The sequence below is a fragment of the Arvicanthis niloticus genome, chromosome 23, assembly GCF_011762505.2.
Source record: "Arvicanthis niloticus isolate mArvNil1 chromosome 23, mArvNil1.pat.X, whole genome shotgun sequence".
In the NCBI taxonomy this organism is placed as follows: Eukaryota; Metazoa; Chordata; class Mammalia; order Rodentia; family Muridae; genus Arvicanthis; species Arvicanthis niloticus.
In genome coordinates this window covers 12,067,617-12,083,561 of record NC_133430.1, presented here as the reverse complement: position 1 = coordinate 12,083,561, position 15,945 = coordinate 12,067,617, and the positions used below count along the sequence as shown (strand labels likewise).

At 44.7% G+C, this 15,945-nt stretch overlaps 1 pseudogene; it reads right to left on the bottom strand.

Moving 5' to 3' along the window:
• Nucleotides 1-504: 504 nt before the first annotated feature.
• LOC143436559 (CXXC motif containing zinc binding protein pseudogene) lies at nt 505-1,068 on the bottom strand (annotated as a pseudogene).
• Nucleotides 1,069-15,945: the final 14,877 nt, after the last annotated feature.

Below are 15,945 nucleotides of genomic sequence, written 5' to 3'. Positions count from 1 at the left end.
GATTGATTGATTGAGATAGGGTTTTTCTTTGATTTAGAACTCACTAAGTAAGCTAGGCTGGCCGACAAGCCCCAGGAATTCTCCTGCCCCTACTTTCCCAGTGCTAGAATTACAAACACACACACACACCAGCATACCTGGAATGTTTGAAACACAGATTCTGGATGACCAGGCCTTGCTGTTCATGCTGACAATGCAAGCCCTTTTTCTGCTAAGTTATCATGGGGTCCTGCTGATATATATATATATATATATATATATATATATATATATATATATATAATATATTATATATTATATATATATAAAATTGTAAAATTATATATAAAATTATATAATTTTGTAGCACCATTTATTGATGGACTTTGAGCTGTGACGAACCCCAACAAGCAGATTGATTGTGAGGGAGCTCAGGTACCAGAGATGAGAAGCCTCCAAGGCGGCTGCTGCTTGGGACCCTTTGTCTCTTGTCAGTTCATATGAACGAGTTTTCAGGAAGACAGTTCAGCATGTCACAAATTGATGGGTAAACCTGGAAGATCTCCCAAAGACCCCTGAAACTTTTCATCGTAGTCTGCCCACTCCTTTCCCTGCAGATCACTGTCCTGGAACACCATTCCTGACTCCTCAGCTTCACCAGCAAACTCAGCCTGGAGCTGGAAGCCATTGGTTCAATGTCCCAACACTCAAATTCTGCTCTGGAGCTTCTTATTGTTTTCAGTGTTTAAGACTTGATGGTATTGCTCACGATTTCAATGGCATTTTCTGTGCACACAGCATGTGCTTCTGGACCCTGGAGACATTGCCTCAGTCTCCTTTCAATGCCACGCTGTCCATCAGCTGGAAATACCGTCACTTCTCAGAAGTCTCAGCACAGGCGCCCCATTTTATCTTCAGGTACCACTGAAAGTCCTCACTCGCTGGCTGAAGATTGGTGACATTCTCCAATGTGGCTGTGAGCTTCAGCTGCATTTCCCCACAGCGGTGTAGTCTTGATAAAACTGCTGTGGCCCCTGCTTTGCCCCCTGCCACCCCATTGTTATTAAAAAGAAAATTTAGTGGTTCCATATTCTAAAGTCATGGCTAATACATTTTTTTTGAACAGGTGAACATAACTTGTTTTGACTTCTAGTTTTGTCAACATTGATGTCTTACTCTGATTCCTAGCTAAGGGATTGTCCGGATTCACCTTTCCCACTGTTCCTAGGAAAGGACGTGTTGAGATACCTTCAAGAGGCCAACGCAAGGCTCCTGAGCTATGGGGCTTAATATGGGACAGGAAATGGCTCTGAAGACTTAGAAGGATTAAATCTAATCCAGATTTCTGCTAGTTCTTATAACAATCAAAGAAGAAGGAAAAGGAGCCCAGCTGGAAGGCCTGGAAGGCGGGTGTTATCCTGGAAATAAGATCCGTGGTTCAGATTAAGATCTGGGAAGAAACAGTCAGAACGGGTTCCTACAGGACAAGCATGAGGAGAGGCCTGCCTGACTCCCTGGCATAAACTAGAGGCTTGCCGGTGTCAGTCTTGAGGTATCATGGCAACTTCTCATTACTGGCCCATTCATCAGCTAAGGAAATCAAGTCAGTTTTCAGTTTTCAGAAGAACTGAGAAGCAGCCTGGGGAGGAAATCAGTTGAAGGTCCCGATGCCTTTCTTCCTTCATGAATTGCTGTGTCGCTTTGGATGGTTTGGGTGGTGCTTTCATTTCTCAAGGACTGGCGGTAGAAATCAACACTTAAGAAAGCCATCTGGGCTTTGTTATTGTCCTCAGGACCCTTGGCTTCTAGGAAGACTTGGTCTTTTTCTGTACAAGTTTATCTGGTCCTGGACACCAAATCTGAATTTGCAAATATGGCTGTAGAAGCTGAGCACCTGAGCGTGGATCTGGCCTGGAAAGTTGGGCAAGGTAGTCAGTCACCCAGGACTGTGGGAGAGACCCTCCCCTACACGACCTGATTTCCGAGCCACTTGCTGCTCAGCGCCAGTGTGTGAACACATGGGATTTTTGGATGATTCCACAGCTGCTGTGTCCTTAAGAGGACAACACTGGCAAGCCTGCTACACTGAGCAGCTAGAATATTCCATGTGGTTTGAGAAAAAAAAAAAAAAACCAACAACAAAAACAAAACAAAGCAAAGAACAATAACAATAATAATAAAACACAGAAAAAGAAGACTTTCAAATATTTCAAATGTTATCATTTCTGTCAGTTTTGTGGTCCATGAGGAAAACCTGGAGGTTTGTCTGCAACTACAATGGGATTTTTAAAGTGAAACCAAGCAACCAGGGCTTCGTGTTATTCACCATTAGTGACCAAAATGAAATAGGCCTCAGAACCATGTATAGAAGTCTTACACAGAAGATCCTAATTCTCCTCTCATATATACATGTTCATGTGGCTTTATGTACACATGCATGTGGATGCAAAGAAATTTGTGTGTGTGTGTGTGTGTGTGTGTAAACCAGAGGTCAACAGTAACACCTTCCTTCTTGGCTGTCCATTTTATTTCCTGACACGGGGTCTCTCACTGAACCTAGAGTTCATTGATACTTCTGGGATAGCTGACGAATGAGCCCCAGAAATATCTATGTCTGACTTCCCCTCGACCCACACCCTGGGGACTAACTTTACTGGTAAGCCCCACCGTCCATGGCCTTGACATGGATCTTATTACAGATCCTCACACTTAACATTACAGCCTAAAGGCTTTCATTTCTAGCATGCTCTACTTTATTTTATGCGCATGAGTATTTTTTTTACATGTACATATGTGTACCATGTTGATGTCAGCAAAGGGTGTCAGATGCCCTGGAACTGGAGTCACGGATGGTTGTAAGCTGGCACATTAGTGCTGGGAGAGGAAGCTTGGTCCTCTGTCAGAGAACAAATGCTTTATTCCGAGTCGTATTTCCATTATCATTGTACCCTTAAGCTTTATGTTCAGGCTGCCTGACCGGGGTCTACACTTGGGGAGGGACTACTGTTTCCAATAAGGCCTTGGTGGTGATTCGAGGAGGGACCTACATTAATTGTTAGGGAACACTGACCACAGCCGGGGAGTCAAGGAGAAATCCATCTCCTTGTGGACTGATTGGGAGTTTTGGGGACATCACTATGGAAAAATCTAGAATTGACTGACAATATCCAGGGCTTGACCCTGCCATTTGCTTGGCTGGACAGTCTCTTGAACTGCATCCTGGTCTGGCCTTGAACGCATCTTCCTGCTTCTGCGTCTGAGTGCTTTGATTGCAGCTGTGTGTCATTAAATGCTGAAACTCCTGTCTTATAAGTGGTCTTCATGTCAAAGGACCATGAATACAGATAAGGTGATGTAGGAAAGAGGCAGGCTCTTCGGCAGAAACGAACCCTCACTTCCTTAGTGCTGGGATATCTTTGCTCCGATACAGGTTAAACTAAATCTAGATGCAGAGGCAACTGGATGCCTGCATTCCAGAAAACCCCACGGGGCTTGTTCCAAACTGACCCCTAAGTTCTCTCCTCCTTTCCTAGGATAGTTCTACTTGAGGAAAGACAAGTAAAGCACGTATGTGCGTGAGTGCGTGCATGTGTGCGTGCATGTATGTGTGTGTGTAAAGTGTGTGGATATGTGTGGATATGTGTGTGTAAAGTGTGTGAGTGTGTATATGTGTGTGGAGTGTGAGAGTATGTGTATGAGTGTCTGTGTGTGTGTGTGTGTGTGTAAATGTATATGTATGTGAAATGTGAGTGTGTGTGTGAGTGTGTGTATGTGTGTGGAGTGTGTGAGTGTGTGTGTGTGAGTATGTGTGTGAGTATGTCTATGTGTGTGAGTGTGTGCGTGAGTATGTGTTTGTGGAGTGTATGAGTGTGTGTATGTGTGTGGAGTGTGTGAGTGTGTGTGTGTGTGAGTATGTGTGTGAGTATGTCTATGTGTGTGAGTGTGTGCGTGAGTATGTGTTTGTGGAGTGTATGAGTGTGTGTATGTGTGTGTGAATATGTGTGTGTGTGAGGTGTGTAAGTATGTGTATGTGTTTGAGTGTGTGGAGTGTATGTGTGGAGTGTGAGTGTGTGGAGAATGTAAGTATGTGTATGTGTTTGAGTGTGTGTATGTTTGTGTGAGTGTGTGTATGTGTGTGTGAGAGAGTATGGGTATCTGTGTGTGGAGTAAGTATGTGTATTGTTTGAGTGTGTGGAGTGTATGTGTGTGTGTAGTATGTGAGTGTGTCTATGTGTGTGAGTGTGTGTGGAATGTATATGTGTGTGGAGTCTAGGAGTGTGTGTATGTGTGTGTGTGTGTGTGTGTGTGTGTGTGTGTCTGTAGTGTGTATGTGTCAAAGTGCACCTGGCAGGACAGGAGCTGCAATTTTTCTACCTCCAACATCAAGCTCTCTGCACCGCACCTGCAGGGTTCTGTCAGCAGCTGGCACTAAAGGTAGAAGCAATACTGAGTGGCTTCCTCTTTTCCCTCTTGGTTTTCTCTAAAGATTTAGACAATTGAAATCATATCCCGTCCCCTTTCCCCCATCGTAATGCAGTCCATTTGTCTAAATTACAGACTTCAGCAGTTACTTCTGCTTTTCCTTGCAGACCAGAGGCAAATGATCTGGTTGAAGGTGGCGAGGCAGCCAGAGGCTCAGCTTCGCATTTATCTCCAGAGAAGAACATGTGGGGAATCGACCCTGGACCTCATCCTTGTCAAATCTTGTTCCCACTGCCCCAAACAGGTTGCCCATTGCTGTCAGGCCCATTTTTATTATTGTAAAGTACTACATAAAATCACTTATTTCTTTCATGTCTATTGGTGTTTTGTCTCTCTGTTTACCATGTGTTTCTGGTAGGCCTGTGTATGCCAGGAGAGGGTGTCCGATCCCCTGGGACTGGAGTTACTAATGGTTGTGCACCACAGTGTCTGTGCTGGGAGTTGAGCACATACCCTCTGAAAGAGCCATCTCTCTAGTACTATAAAACCGACTTTTAATTGTCTCATATCTATAGACAAGGTGCAAAGAAAGACGAGATGGAGTTCCTGGTCTGACATTTTTAACCTAACTGATCAACCAACAGTGGTATCAGTTAGCTCAGCCCCAAGCTTCCGCCACATCTCACCAGTTTTCCTACTAACACCCTCTCTCTGTTCCAGGATGGGACCCAGGACACCACCACCCATTAGTCATCCTGTCTCCTCAATCTTTTCCGATCTGTGATGGTTTCTGAAAATGTCCTTGCTTCCCACGACTTAGATATATTTCGTTTAAAAAACAAAATCTATCCATTTGGATGGGGTGGTCTGATTTTTTTTTTTGTCTTGATTAAAAACCCACAGAAGTGAAGTGGTCCTCTCTGCTTTGCAGCCAAGAAAACCAAGGTTTCAAGTGACTTCATAGGCTGTCTGCTTTCATCCAAGTCAGCAGAGTGATCTCCAGTCACTGACCTTACAGTTTACCAGACCCTCAAGCCTCCAGAAGAGGACCAGGAGTCTTGTGGACTTGCTTCATAAGCAACTCAGAGCTCCCTCACTTCCTGTGTTGTGTGGAGGCCAGGGAGGGGACTGCCACACATGAGCAGGCTCTGGGGGAAGCTGATTGTCACCAACTCACAAACTCAGACCTCAGGGGGGCTCTGAGGCAAATATTACTTTGAAGATAGGAACAACATCTATCATTATTCTGGGACTGTGTGTGTGTGTGTGTGTGTGTGTGTGTGTGTGTGTGTGTGTCTGAGCCCAAAACTGGTTGAGTGCAAAGAAGCCGCTTACTGTCTACTTACTAGTGTGTGTGTATCCCCAGAGTCCATCAGTGGACTGCAGTTCAATAGTAAGGGGCTGGTTGGCTCCCATGAGCAACTACACTCATCATTTATGGTTAATCTATTCTTGTAAAAGGGAAAGGATTTGGTAATGCACAGTACAGTTTACAGGGGAGAAAGGCAGGGGGTCTGCAGGAAATGGCCATTAGTTCCTATTGGCTGAGGGGCAGGGCTCCTGAACAGGTTTTGGTGAGAGTAAAGGTATCTTACTGTCAGCCAGACATTAAATATTGCCAAGAATCCAGAGACCAACATAAGAACCTTATTAAAACCTCAACATGTTGGATAGGTTTTCAATTTAGCAAAATCAATTTTGTTCTTCTTAATTCAGCTTGAGATGACTGTTAGAACAAGCCCTCAAAAATTAATAGTCACTTCACCCTTTATAAAGCAGCAGCTGACCCTTGTCTCTTCATGTTAGCTCATTCACTCAGGCCTTCATCTTTCCCCAAAGGGAGAAGAGATGGAGAAAAATATATCAGTTCTCTCTCTCCCTCTCCCTCTCCCTCTCCCTCTCCCTCTCCCTCTCCCTCTCCCTCTCCCTCTCCCTCTCCCTCTCCCTCTCCCTCTCCCTCTCCCTCTCCCTCTCCCTCTCCCTCTCCCTCTCCCTCTCCCTCTCCCTCTCCCTTTCCCTCTCCCTCTCCTTCTCTCTTTCCCTCTCCCCCCTCTCTCTCTCACTCTCTCTCTATATGTATATATACATATATATACATGTACACATACATACATATATATACATATATATACATACATGTACACACACACACACACACACACACATATATATATGTATATATTTCTTTTTTTTTTATCATCCAGATGTAATACAGCTCCTGAGTAACATGTGTTCTGACTGTTGGGTATAAATGTGTGTGGTTCTATGAGAGTCACCAAGCCTAGTTACACACACACACACACACACACACACACACACACACACACACCATACATCACAGACTTATACATACATACTCATAAACATATCATATAAATTGATACACAAAGACTCATACAGATCACGCACACACACTTGCACACACACACACTTGCGCTCTCTCTCTCTCTCTCTCTCTCTCTCTCTCTCTCTCTCTTTTCATGATTAGCTATAAAACCTTTCCTAAGACTAACCAAATTCAAGTCTATTGTTGGACAAAGGTGCTTTAAAACTTCTCAACAACAGAAGCCTCTACCTTTGGAGTAGATTTTCAGGACCAATCCCAGTCCTGTCATCTAGTGACTACTCAGTTGTCACTCGTGATGCCTTGCTGAGGTGTGTCTCATTTAATGGTCAGGGCAGTCAATCATTTAAAGGAGTAATTGGGATGGAGCTGGTATCAAGCTGCAGTGGAGCAGGACTGGGAAAGTAGCAGAGAGTAGCAGGGGAAGAGAGGAGACTCCAGGCGGGATCCTGTCAACATGGAGGACTCCCTGAGGTAGCTGTCTTTGAAACCCGGATATCATGTTGGAGAGTTTGCATGTGGCCCCAGCACACACTCTACCTTCTACTCTCTGCAGCCTGACTGGATTGCCCACATACAAAGGTCTTCCTGAATGAGGGTCCTGGCAGACAAAATGAGATTGCATGAGCATGATGTAAGACTTCAAAGCCCAGGGGAGCCATCAGCTGGGTACCGACAGCTTGATCTCTCCCTGGCCCCTTTCTTTGTCTCCCTATATCCTTACCTTCTTTTCAAGACTGGGTGCAAATAAGCACCTTTCTGTTTTCAAATGTCCTCTTTGTTTTCATAGCTGTTTCCCCATTTAAATAAATCAAATGCAGTCAGCTTTCTGTTATGCCCCAGAATTTAAATATGCTTCTGACCATGGCTTTCCTTCATCACTTCCCTGACCCCAAACTAGAAAACCAAGATGCCATTCATCACCCTGGTTGATTCAAGGATGTGATTCCGACATGATTTCAGCATGATATCCACAAAGCTGTGTCTTCTCTGATGTCTTTTTGAGTATTCTCTCTCTCTCTCTCTCTCTCTCTCTCTCTCTCTCTCTGTCTCTGTGTCTGTCTATGTGTGTGCACGTGTTTGTGTATGTGTGTGTGCATGTATATGTAGTGTGTTTATGTGTGATATATGTGTATGATGTGTGTGTGTGTGTGATGTGTGTGTGTGAGATGTGTGTGAATGATGTGTCTGTGCATGTGTGTGTGTGTGTGAAGGTGTGATATGTGTATGTGTGTTTATAATGTGTGTGAGAGTGATGCATGTGTGATGTATATGTGTGTGTGTATTACAGGGGGGGATGTGTGTGTCAACGTTCCTGTGTATATGTTCCATGACTCACATGCAGAAGGAAGATGATAACCTTGTCTGTTGGCCCTCTCCTTCCAGTTTGTTTGAAATAGGGTTGGTCTAGGCTCAAAGCACACACTGCTCTTGCAGAGGGCTCAAATTGGATTAACACTCTCAAGTACCTCAAGCCAGTCCTTTCCTCCTTTTCTTCTTCCTCCTCTTCCACACTTTTTCTGGTCCTCCCCTGGATAAATGATCCAAGGGCTGAAAAATGTCTAGGGGAAGATACCACTTAGGTCTGAGTAAAGACCTCTAACCCTCCCTTCCCTGGAGTTTGAGACCCAGACAAGTTGTTTCTCTGAGCCTTGCTGGGTGTGATCCAATCAATGTTTAATTTCCCAAACTGCCTCTGTGAGGAGATTTATTTCTTTGTGTTTGTCTTAACGAACAATACTTATTCTAAACTTTCCATAAAACAAGCGGTAAGTACTACTTTAAACATTTTTTTTGAGAATGAGAATTTTACCAAAAAAAAAAAAAAATTGAATGGGAAGAGGAGAAAGAGAGAGACATAGAGAAACAGAGAGAGACAGAGAGACAGAGAGAGATGAAGGCAGAGAGACAAACAGAGATACACAGAGAGAAAGGGAGAGAGACAGAGATAGACAGAGAGATGGGGTACAGAGACAGAGAACACTTCATGGGTGTGTGTTGGATGGCTTGCCAGCCTTTAACAAAGAAAATGAGAGAATTACCCCTGATGGGTACTGCCTAGGTCCCTGAGCTATGTTCCGGTCTCCTCAGGCCACTTTGATTCTTTGATGTCTTCACTTGGGCAGGAAGTCCCACTCAGTCCCACCCTTCAGTGTATGAAGTGGTTCTCATCCACCCATGCCCTTCTTCTTTTCTGCTCACTGCTCGGTGCCCATGGAGCACGCCTTTGTCCACTGCTTCATCAGTCTAAACTCTGCCTCAGAATGTGTGACCCTGAGGACACGTCGCTCTCACTAGTCTCTAGTGCCAGCCTACCGTCTGTTTTGCTGCTCCTGTTCTCTCGCTGCACTTGCTGTCTCTGTCCTTTGTGTTAATTACTTGGGAGCAGAGTCTGTCTCCAAGGCCAAGCAGAGCACCTGCCATGACATGTACTCAGTATCCAATAAGTGCTCCTGCCCAGGGCTCCAGGGAACACCAAAGTCCAAGGCTATAGGAAATGGCTTCACATCTCAATACAATCAACATGTATCTGTACATTAAATCATTTTGATTATCTGTAAATTTTAATGAAAATATATGCTACACTGGACTACTTAAGAAATAATGAAAGGGAAAATTCTGTGCGTGTTCAATACAAGAAGAATTTTTTAAGAGTCCCATCCATGTTAAAGCCACAAATAAGAAACCCAGTGCATACAGAACACTAGATTATAATGAGAAAAATTTAATGGGAAATACCAACATTTGTTGAGTTAAATGTTTATCCTGGTTAAGCCTTAACAGTCAGTTTGACAGCCTAGAGTCATCTGAGAGTAGAGTGTCAAGTGAGGAGTGGCATGGATTAGATTGTCCTGTAGTGACATCTGTGTGGAATTGTTCTGACTGTTAGTTGGAGTTGAGATTTGTGGGGGTGTAGATCACTGTGGGCAGCACCATCCCCTAGGCAGGTGATCCAGGACTGTATACAATTCTAGCTTAGCATAAGCCTACCTGTGAACCACTTAGTAAGCAGCATCCCTTCTGGTTCATGCTAGAGTTCTTTGGCTATGGACTGAGTTCCTTGGTTGTTGATAAAACTGTGTGGAGTAGCAGGCAGGTCTGCCTCTAAGTTCCTGCTTCAGGGTCCACCCTGATTTCCTTCAATGAAGAACTGTGACCTGTAAACAGAATCAAACCTTTCCTCTCCTAGGTTGGTTTTGGTGAGAGTAGTTTATCACAGCGGCAGAAACGAACATAGAACCTCCATAACATGGAACATGGAACATGCAGGAGCTGCATAACATGGAACATGAAACATGCAGACGCTGCATAACATAAAACATGGAACATGTAGAAACCATATAGCATTTAACATGGAACATGCAGGACCTACATAACATAGAACATGGAACATGCAGGACCTGTATAACATAGAACATGGAACATGAAGGACCTGTATAACATAGAACATGGAACATGAAGGACCTACACAACATGCAGAAGCTATGCCTGGTGCTTGATTTATTGAATTCCTGCCACTTAAATTTCTTTAATGAGATAAGTTATTACAAACTGGAATGAAAAAGTGGTTGTAAGGGAATAGAGTGTAGGATAGGCTGGGGTGACAGGTTTGCCTCTGTCCATGATGATAGATGCAGAACAAGAGCGGACCAATACATAACAGGACTGCTGTAGCTAGTTCCGTCTTGGAGAAACCATGAGGAATCTTGGAATGGTAAGGGTTGAACAGAGACAGACTGCACCAGGTTTGTAGATTAGGAGTTACTAGTATAATTCTAATAGAGGTGACTGATGGGATTTCAGGATTGAGGGATGCCAGAGTCATCTCATATTTGTTCGGCACACAGGTAGTAGTGGGAGCTCCCTAGCTTGAGTGGTCCCCATCTCTGCTACCAAAGGCAAGACTCGACATCTCTGAGGGGGCACTGGAAAGCTGGGATTCTTGGCATAGCCAAGTTCCCAAGGAGCCTGGTGAACACTGAGCTCTAGTGCTGTGATGTTGGCTTCTATAGAGAATCCCAATGCTGATTTGATGGATTTCCTCTCTGGAGACAACCAGACATGTTTTCTTTGCCTTGATGTTCCTCAGTTTACCCTCTCCCTTCTTGATATACCTCAATGTTCTTCTCATTTGTCATATTTTTCCTCTAGGATTCTGTGTCCTAGAGAATCTAAGGTATGTACGTAAATCTCCTGTCTTCATAAATGAAGCTTTTGTGAATCATATAACTGGATACTTCTGAGTCTGCCCTTTTGGTCTTGGTCAGCTACATTCATGAGGAACCTGCACATGCTGAAGCTCCTCCCTCCATTGTGTGGCAACGTCTCTGTTGTCGTTCTCCTAACTTCCCCCAAGGCTCTGCTGTTCTTTGACAGATTCTTCTATTGGGGACGGAGAGAGTCTAAGGTATCTCTTGTCTCTGTAACAGTGTCACTGTCTCCTTTGTATCTATTTTCCTTAGCTCTCACTCCCATCACATTTTATTATCTTGGTGTTCTGGCTTCATTTCTGTTGTGACAGAACAACAGAATGCTGACAAAAGCAACTTCTGGGAAAGGGCTTATTTGGCCTACAATTTCCAGGCTATAGTTAATCTCCAGGGGAAATCAAGGTAAGCACTGGTCACGTCGCATCCATGAGAGCGGAGAAAGGATGAACTCATGCTCATTCGCCTAGAACTGGGCTCACCTTTCTCAGTTTCATACAATCCAGGGCCCAGCCCATGAAAGGGTGTGGGCCACATTTAGGGCGGATCTTTCCAGCCAACAGAATGAACAAAGGTAGATTAGTTGTACATAATTCCTCATGTAGACTCCATTCCCAGAGGACTCTAGGTTGTGTCAAGATGAAACAAACAAACCCATAAATAAGCCCAGTTCCCACCTAGCCTTTGCTCTGTCTATATTGTTTCCTTCTGAAACACACTTGCCAAGGGCACACATTGCATATATTTTCTCACTTCTTCATTTGTCGCTGGACTCATCCTAAGTGAGTCACATACACAGATTTATACAACTTGTCCTCACATCCCTCCTTCCTTTTCTCAGTAAGTCTGTCAAAACACCTGCTGCTTCTTCCTGGCACCTGTTTATCTTCAGGTAGGAGCAGTGTACTCTGGGCTAATATTTTGTTGACTAATGGAGTAACCAGGTTGCCTGGTAGCTTCTCTAAGCCCAGGTTGAGGTTGTGGGTGCTGACATGAATTAGGTCTTCTCTCTGGGTCAGTTTCTGGCTTGCACATGATTCTTAGGCATCCCACAGAAACCTCGTGCTAAGCAATAGCAAGAGCTATGATGTGGTGATTGTGGCTTCCTCTCCATCCATAGCCGTGAGCGACAACTTTTCCATGACCCTCAACGTCACCAGTAGTAATGGTAACACATCATGGAGTGAATAGAAAAATGTCGGATGCTTGTGTAAGTGAAAGGAATGCTGAGGGTCTGTGTATAAGAAGTCTCCTTACTTTGGTTGCTGGTTTTAGCATGAAGAATTTGAGCGATGTTTGTGGACTAAAAGTTTGAAGAGCTTTTTGTACCACTTTCCTCACCATCATCGAATCGTGATCAATAACTATGTGATGTTTTCCTGAACACTCTCTTCTTGTAATCTCAATGCATTTGACAATACTAGACAAAATAAGAGAATGGATTCAAGATGTGACTGTCCTGGGCACGATGCTTAGGACTTTGGGGTCTCTTTTCTTTGCCAAGCTAACATTTTCTTCTCAGAGACTGTGTGACTCTTATATACAAATGACTGCTCCTGGGGTGGGGTGCCTAAGAATCATTTCATGTCTACATTGGCATCCATCTGCACCTGCTTTTATCATGGCCGGTCCTTAGCATTTCACAAATCTCATGAATATAAATTGAAGGGACTAGGTTGGATTATCTCTAGAAATACCAAAAACTCAGGAGGACAAATGCCTTTTAATCTCTATTATTTTCTAGAACGAGGAGAAGCAGCTTGTGTGGATGATGGCAGCCTTCTAGCCCACCTGCCAGCATCCCTTGCAGCTAGCTATGACATGGCTTCTTGGGTCAGCACAGACAGACATGCTAAAGAAAGGTCTCATTGCCAACGGATCTTTAGCATCTTAGGACCCAGTGCCTCACCCCACATAGATTAGTGGTTGGTGACTTAAAAATGATTGATACACAGTCATCCCAGCCTCTCTTCATGCTTGAAGTGAGCAGGGAAACAGTCACTCATACCAAGCGTGTCCTTATTTCCCTGTGAGCCCCAGCCTGCCTTCACATCTCCGCAATGAGGTAAAGTGGGCAGAGGCAAGGCTGTTCTCCAAAGGAAGAGGCCTTATTAACAGCAGGAACAGTTCCTGCCCAGTCTGCAAATTCTCAGAAAGCAGAGAGCAGTTACTGTAAGGAAGCTGACTGTCTGGGCCAGCAGCTTCATCAATGAATAATTTCCTCAAAGGAAGAGACTCTATAGAGACCGTGAACTATATTTGATCTCGGAGCATGCATACAACACACAGGACTCTCTTTGATTCAAAGAAAGCAAGATAATTGTTTCCCAAAAAGATTCACTGGAGAGTGCATTCCCCCAGCTCTGGTGACCTGCACACCAGCAGCCCTGGGTCTGCCCTGGACCATTATCCTGCTTTGCTAGGGACCAAATAGCTCTTTGGGGGTAATTTGGAGCTAGGTTGCCAAGTTCACAGCTATCTCAGGGGAGCCTCTGGGGGAAGTGTGCTTTCCAAATCCCCTCTCCAGCCCTTCCAAAAGAAAGCAGGTCATTTTTTTTTTCAAAGAAAGCCAAAGACAGTGACTTGTTCTGTGATCCATCCCACCTAGCTCGAAGCCTCAGGGGCAGTGCTTTACTTCCTGGCCCTTGTCTGATGCTAAGGAACCAATTTCTCATGCAAGTAATTATGCATGCAATTAAGTAATTGTGGATGAAAAAAAAAGAGAGAGAGAGAGGAAAGAGGATGTTGCCAAGGAAGGACTTCTGAACATTTAACTTTCAAAAGCAAGGCTGGAGGACGCAGGGGTTGAACCCTACCTGGAGTTTACTCCCACAAATGACTGAATCAAATCAGGGGCTTGGGAAGAGAAAAGTGTCAATCTGGTATAAGGCAGTAGCTAAAAATACACCCTCCAAGCCACACTGCCTGTGCTCAAAGCCCAAGCCTGTCATTCATAAGCTGTTCTGCCTTGAGCAGGTTACTTCAGGTGTCTGTGCCTCCTGTCTACAGGCTAAAACCACACTAAAATGCCCTGTGCTTTACCGGAATGAATGGATGTGTTTACATGGGCATGTCTGCCTGACCGAATGCAGGCATTTACCGGTGCGTGTCTGTTTCTATGACTTAGAAAGACAATAAAGCACCACACCCCCATTAGCTAGTGCTGTTGTTGAGGTTGCTAGCGCTTAGTATTATTTAACTGATGGTTCTTTAAACCTTTCTAGGAAACCAGATATGTTTTGTATTGGAGGTGACTCTTTGCTTGTGCCTTGATGTCATTGGAATGGGGGGTAGGGAATAAATGAGAACTTCATTTGGGAGAGAACGTGAAATGTTGGCTTTGACTGATGTCGGCAGTGAAAGGGTCAACACCCCAGCACCTCAGAATTCTTCAGAGAGCTGGTGTTGTTTACAGTGTATGTTTAAAATAATATTCCTGCTTAGTTGGCATTCCCCTTGGGGCCATGCAATTTCAACAGTAACAGAGGATTAATTAAAGACTGTCTCTTGGGTGAGGGCCGGTGATCTGGGAAGGAGCAGGGGGTATACTCTGCACTGTCCTTGCTTTTAGTCCAAAGGGGCCAAGCCTTCTGGAAGTCATTAGTGCACTTCTGCCTCAATTGTAGATTCTTGACTGGCACTTTGATGATTTTAAGACCTTTGACTGTGTGAAGAATGAGTAGTGGATCAGGAATACTGTGATTCCCAACACCAAAATTAACAGGGAATTTATCATCCTAGTGCCCCCCAAACTCCGGGCAGGGCTACCTGTTCTTCTTGTCATGTTACAGGCTTCTCACCCTGTGTGCTTCTGCTAGCAGACACGGGTGGCTTCATCAATGACGGTGACACTGAGACACACCCTAGAGTCTGGGAGTAAGCCATCTGTCCTCAGTGGCTACAGCAGGGACTAGAGACAGGCTCCTTTAGAGTTCTGGTGACATCCTGCAACTGTCCTCTCTCCTTTGACTTCTGAGTAGGGTCCCCTCCTCTGACAATTCACCTGGTATATGTACAGTTTCTTTATCATGTTCTTCTGGCCTGCCTTTTCTTCAGGTGTCTTTCCCCAGGATCGTGCAAGGACCTACCAAACCAAATGTGTGACCATGACCACCTGTCGCTGTCTCTCGCTCTCTCTCTGTCTCGGTCTCTCGCTCTCTCTCTCTCTCAGAATCCCCTGAGATTCCTTTTTGTTATATCTGTAATGCTGTCTTGATGTTGTTTGCAAAAACCTGAAGATAATCCAATGTCTCTTGGCCCCTAAAAGATTAAGTGTAACAGTTCCAGGGGCGGAGGGGCTTGCCTCTCTGGGGGAAAGTCCCTCATCCCCAGAATGACAGGCACCATTTGGAGCAACACAGCTTCCATCCTACCTCAGCCTGGCTAGCTGAGCTCATGGTGGGCTTCAAGGGCCACAGGATCATCTGCTACACAGTGAAAACGTCCTGCATCCTCAGGGTCTATGTCTTTCCTTCTGTGTGCCCTCTCTCTAGAAGGCTCCAAGACCAAACAATAAGCCCAGGCTTGTCATTCGGAAGGGCTGGGGATCTGTAAGTTGTAGGGTTAGCTATACAACTTGGAGAAACAAGTGAGTCTGTGTGGCTCTGGGCTTAAAATGTTTAGAAGTGAAGAATTTAAGGGCAAAGAGAACATATTCTTCTGAATATAAGGAAGCCACCTGGAGAAGTAGTTATTTAAATTCAAATGAAAGCAAATCAGACATTCACTTTCTCAGTCACAGATGTCACGCGGCAGGTGTTCAGTGACCACATGTGGCTAGCAGCCACCTTGCTGACCTGTGTCCTGTGGTGTTCTGCAGACCAAACACACGTGCCTTGTGCAACATGACAGGACATTCCCACTACAGCAGGTTTGCCTGCTGCCTGGCACTGTTCTAAGGAGCCTGTATTCATTTGTGCAGGGTCTAGCATTATGGTGCTAGGGGGAATCTGCAGGGCAGTTTCTTTCCTCTTCTGAAGATCCTAGCCTTTC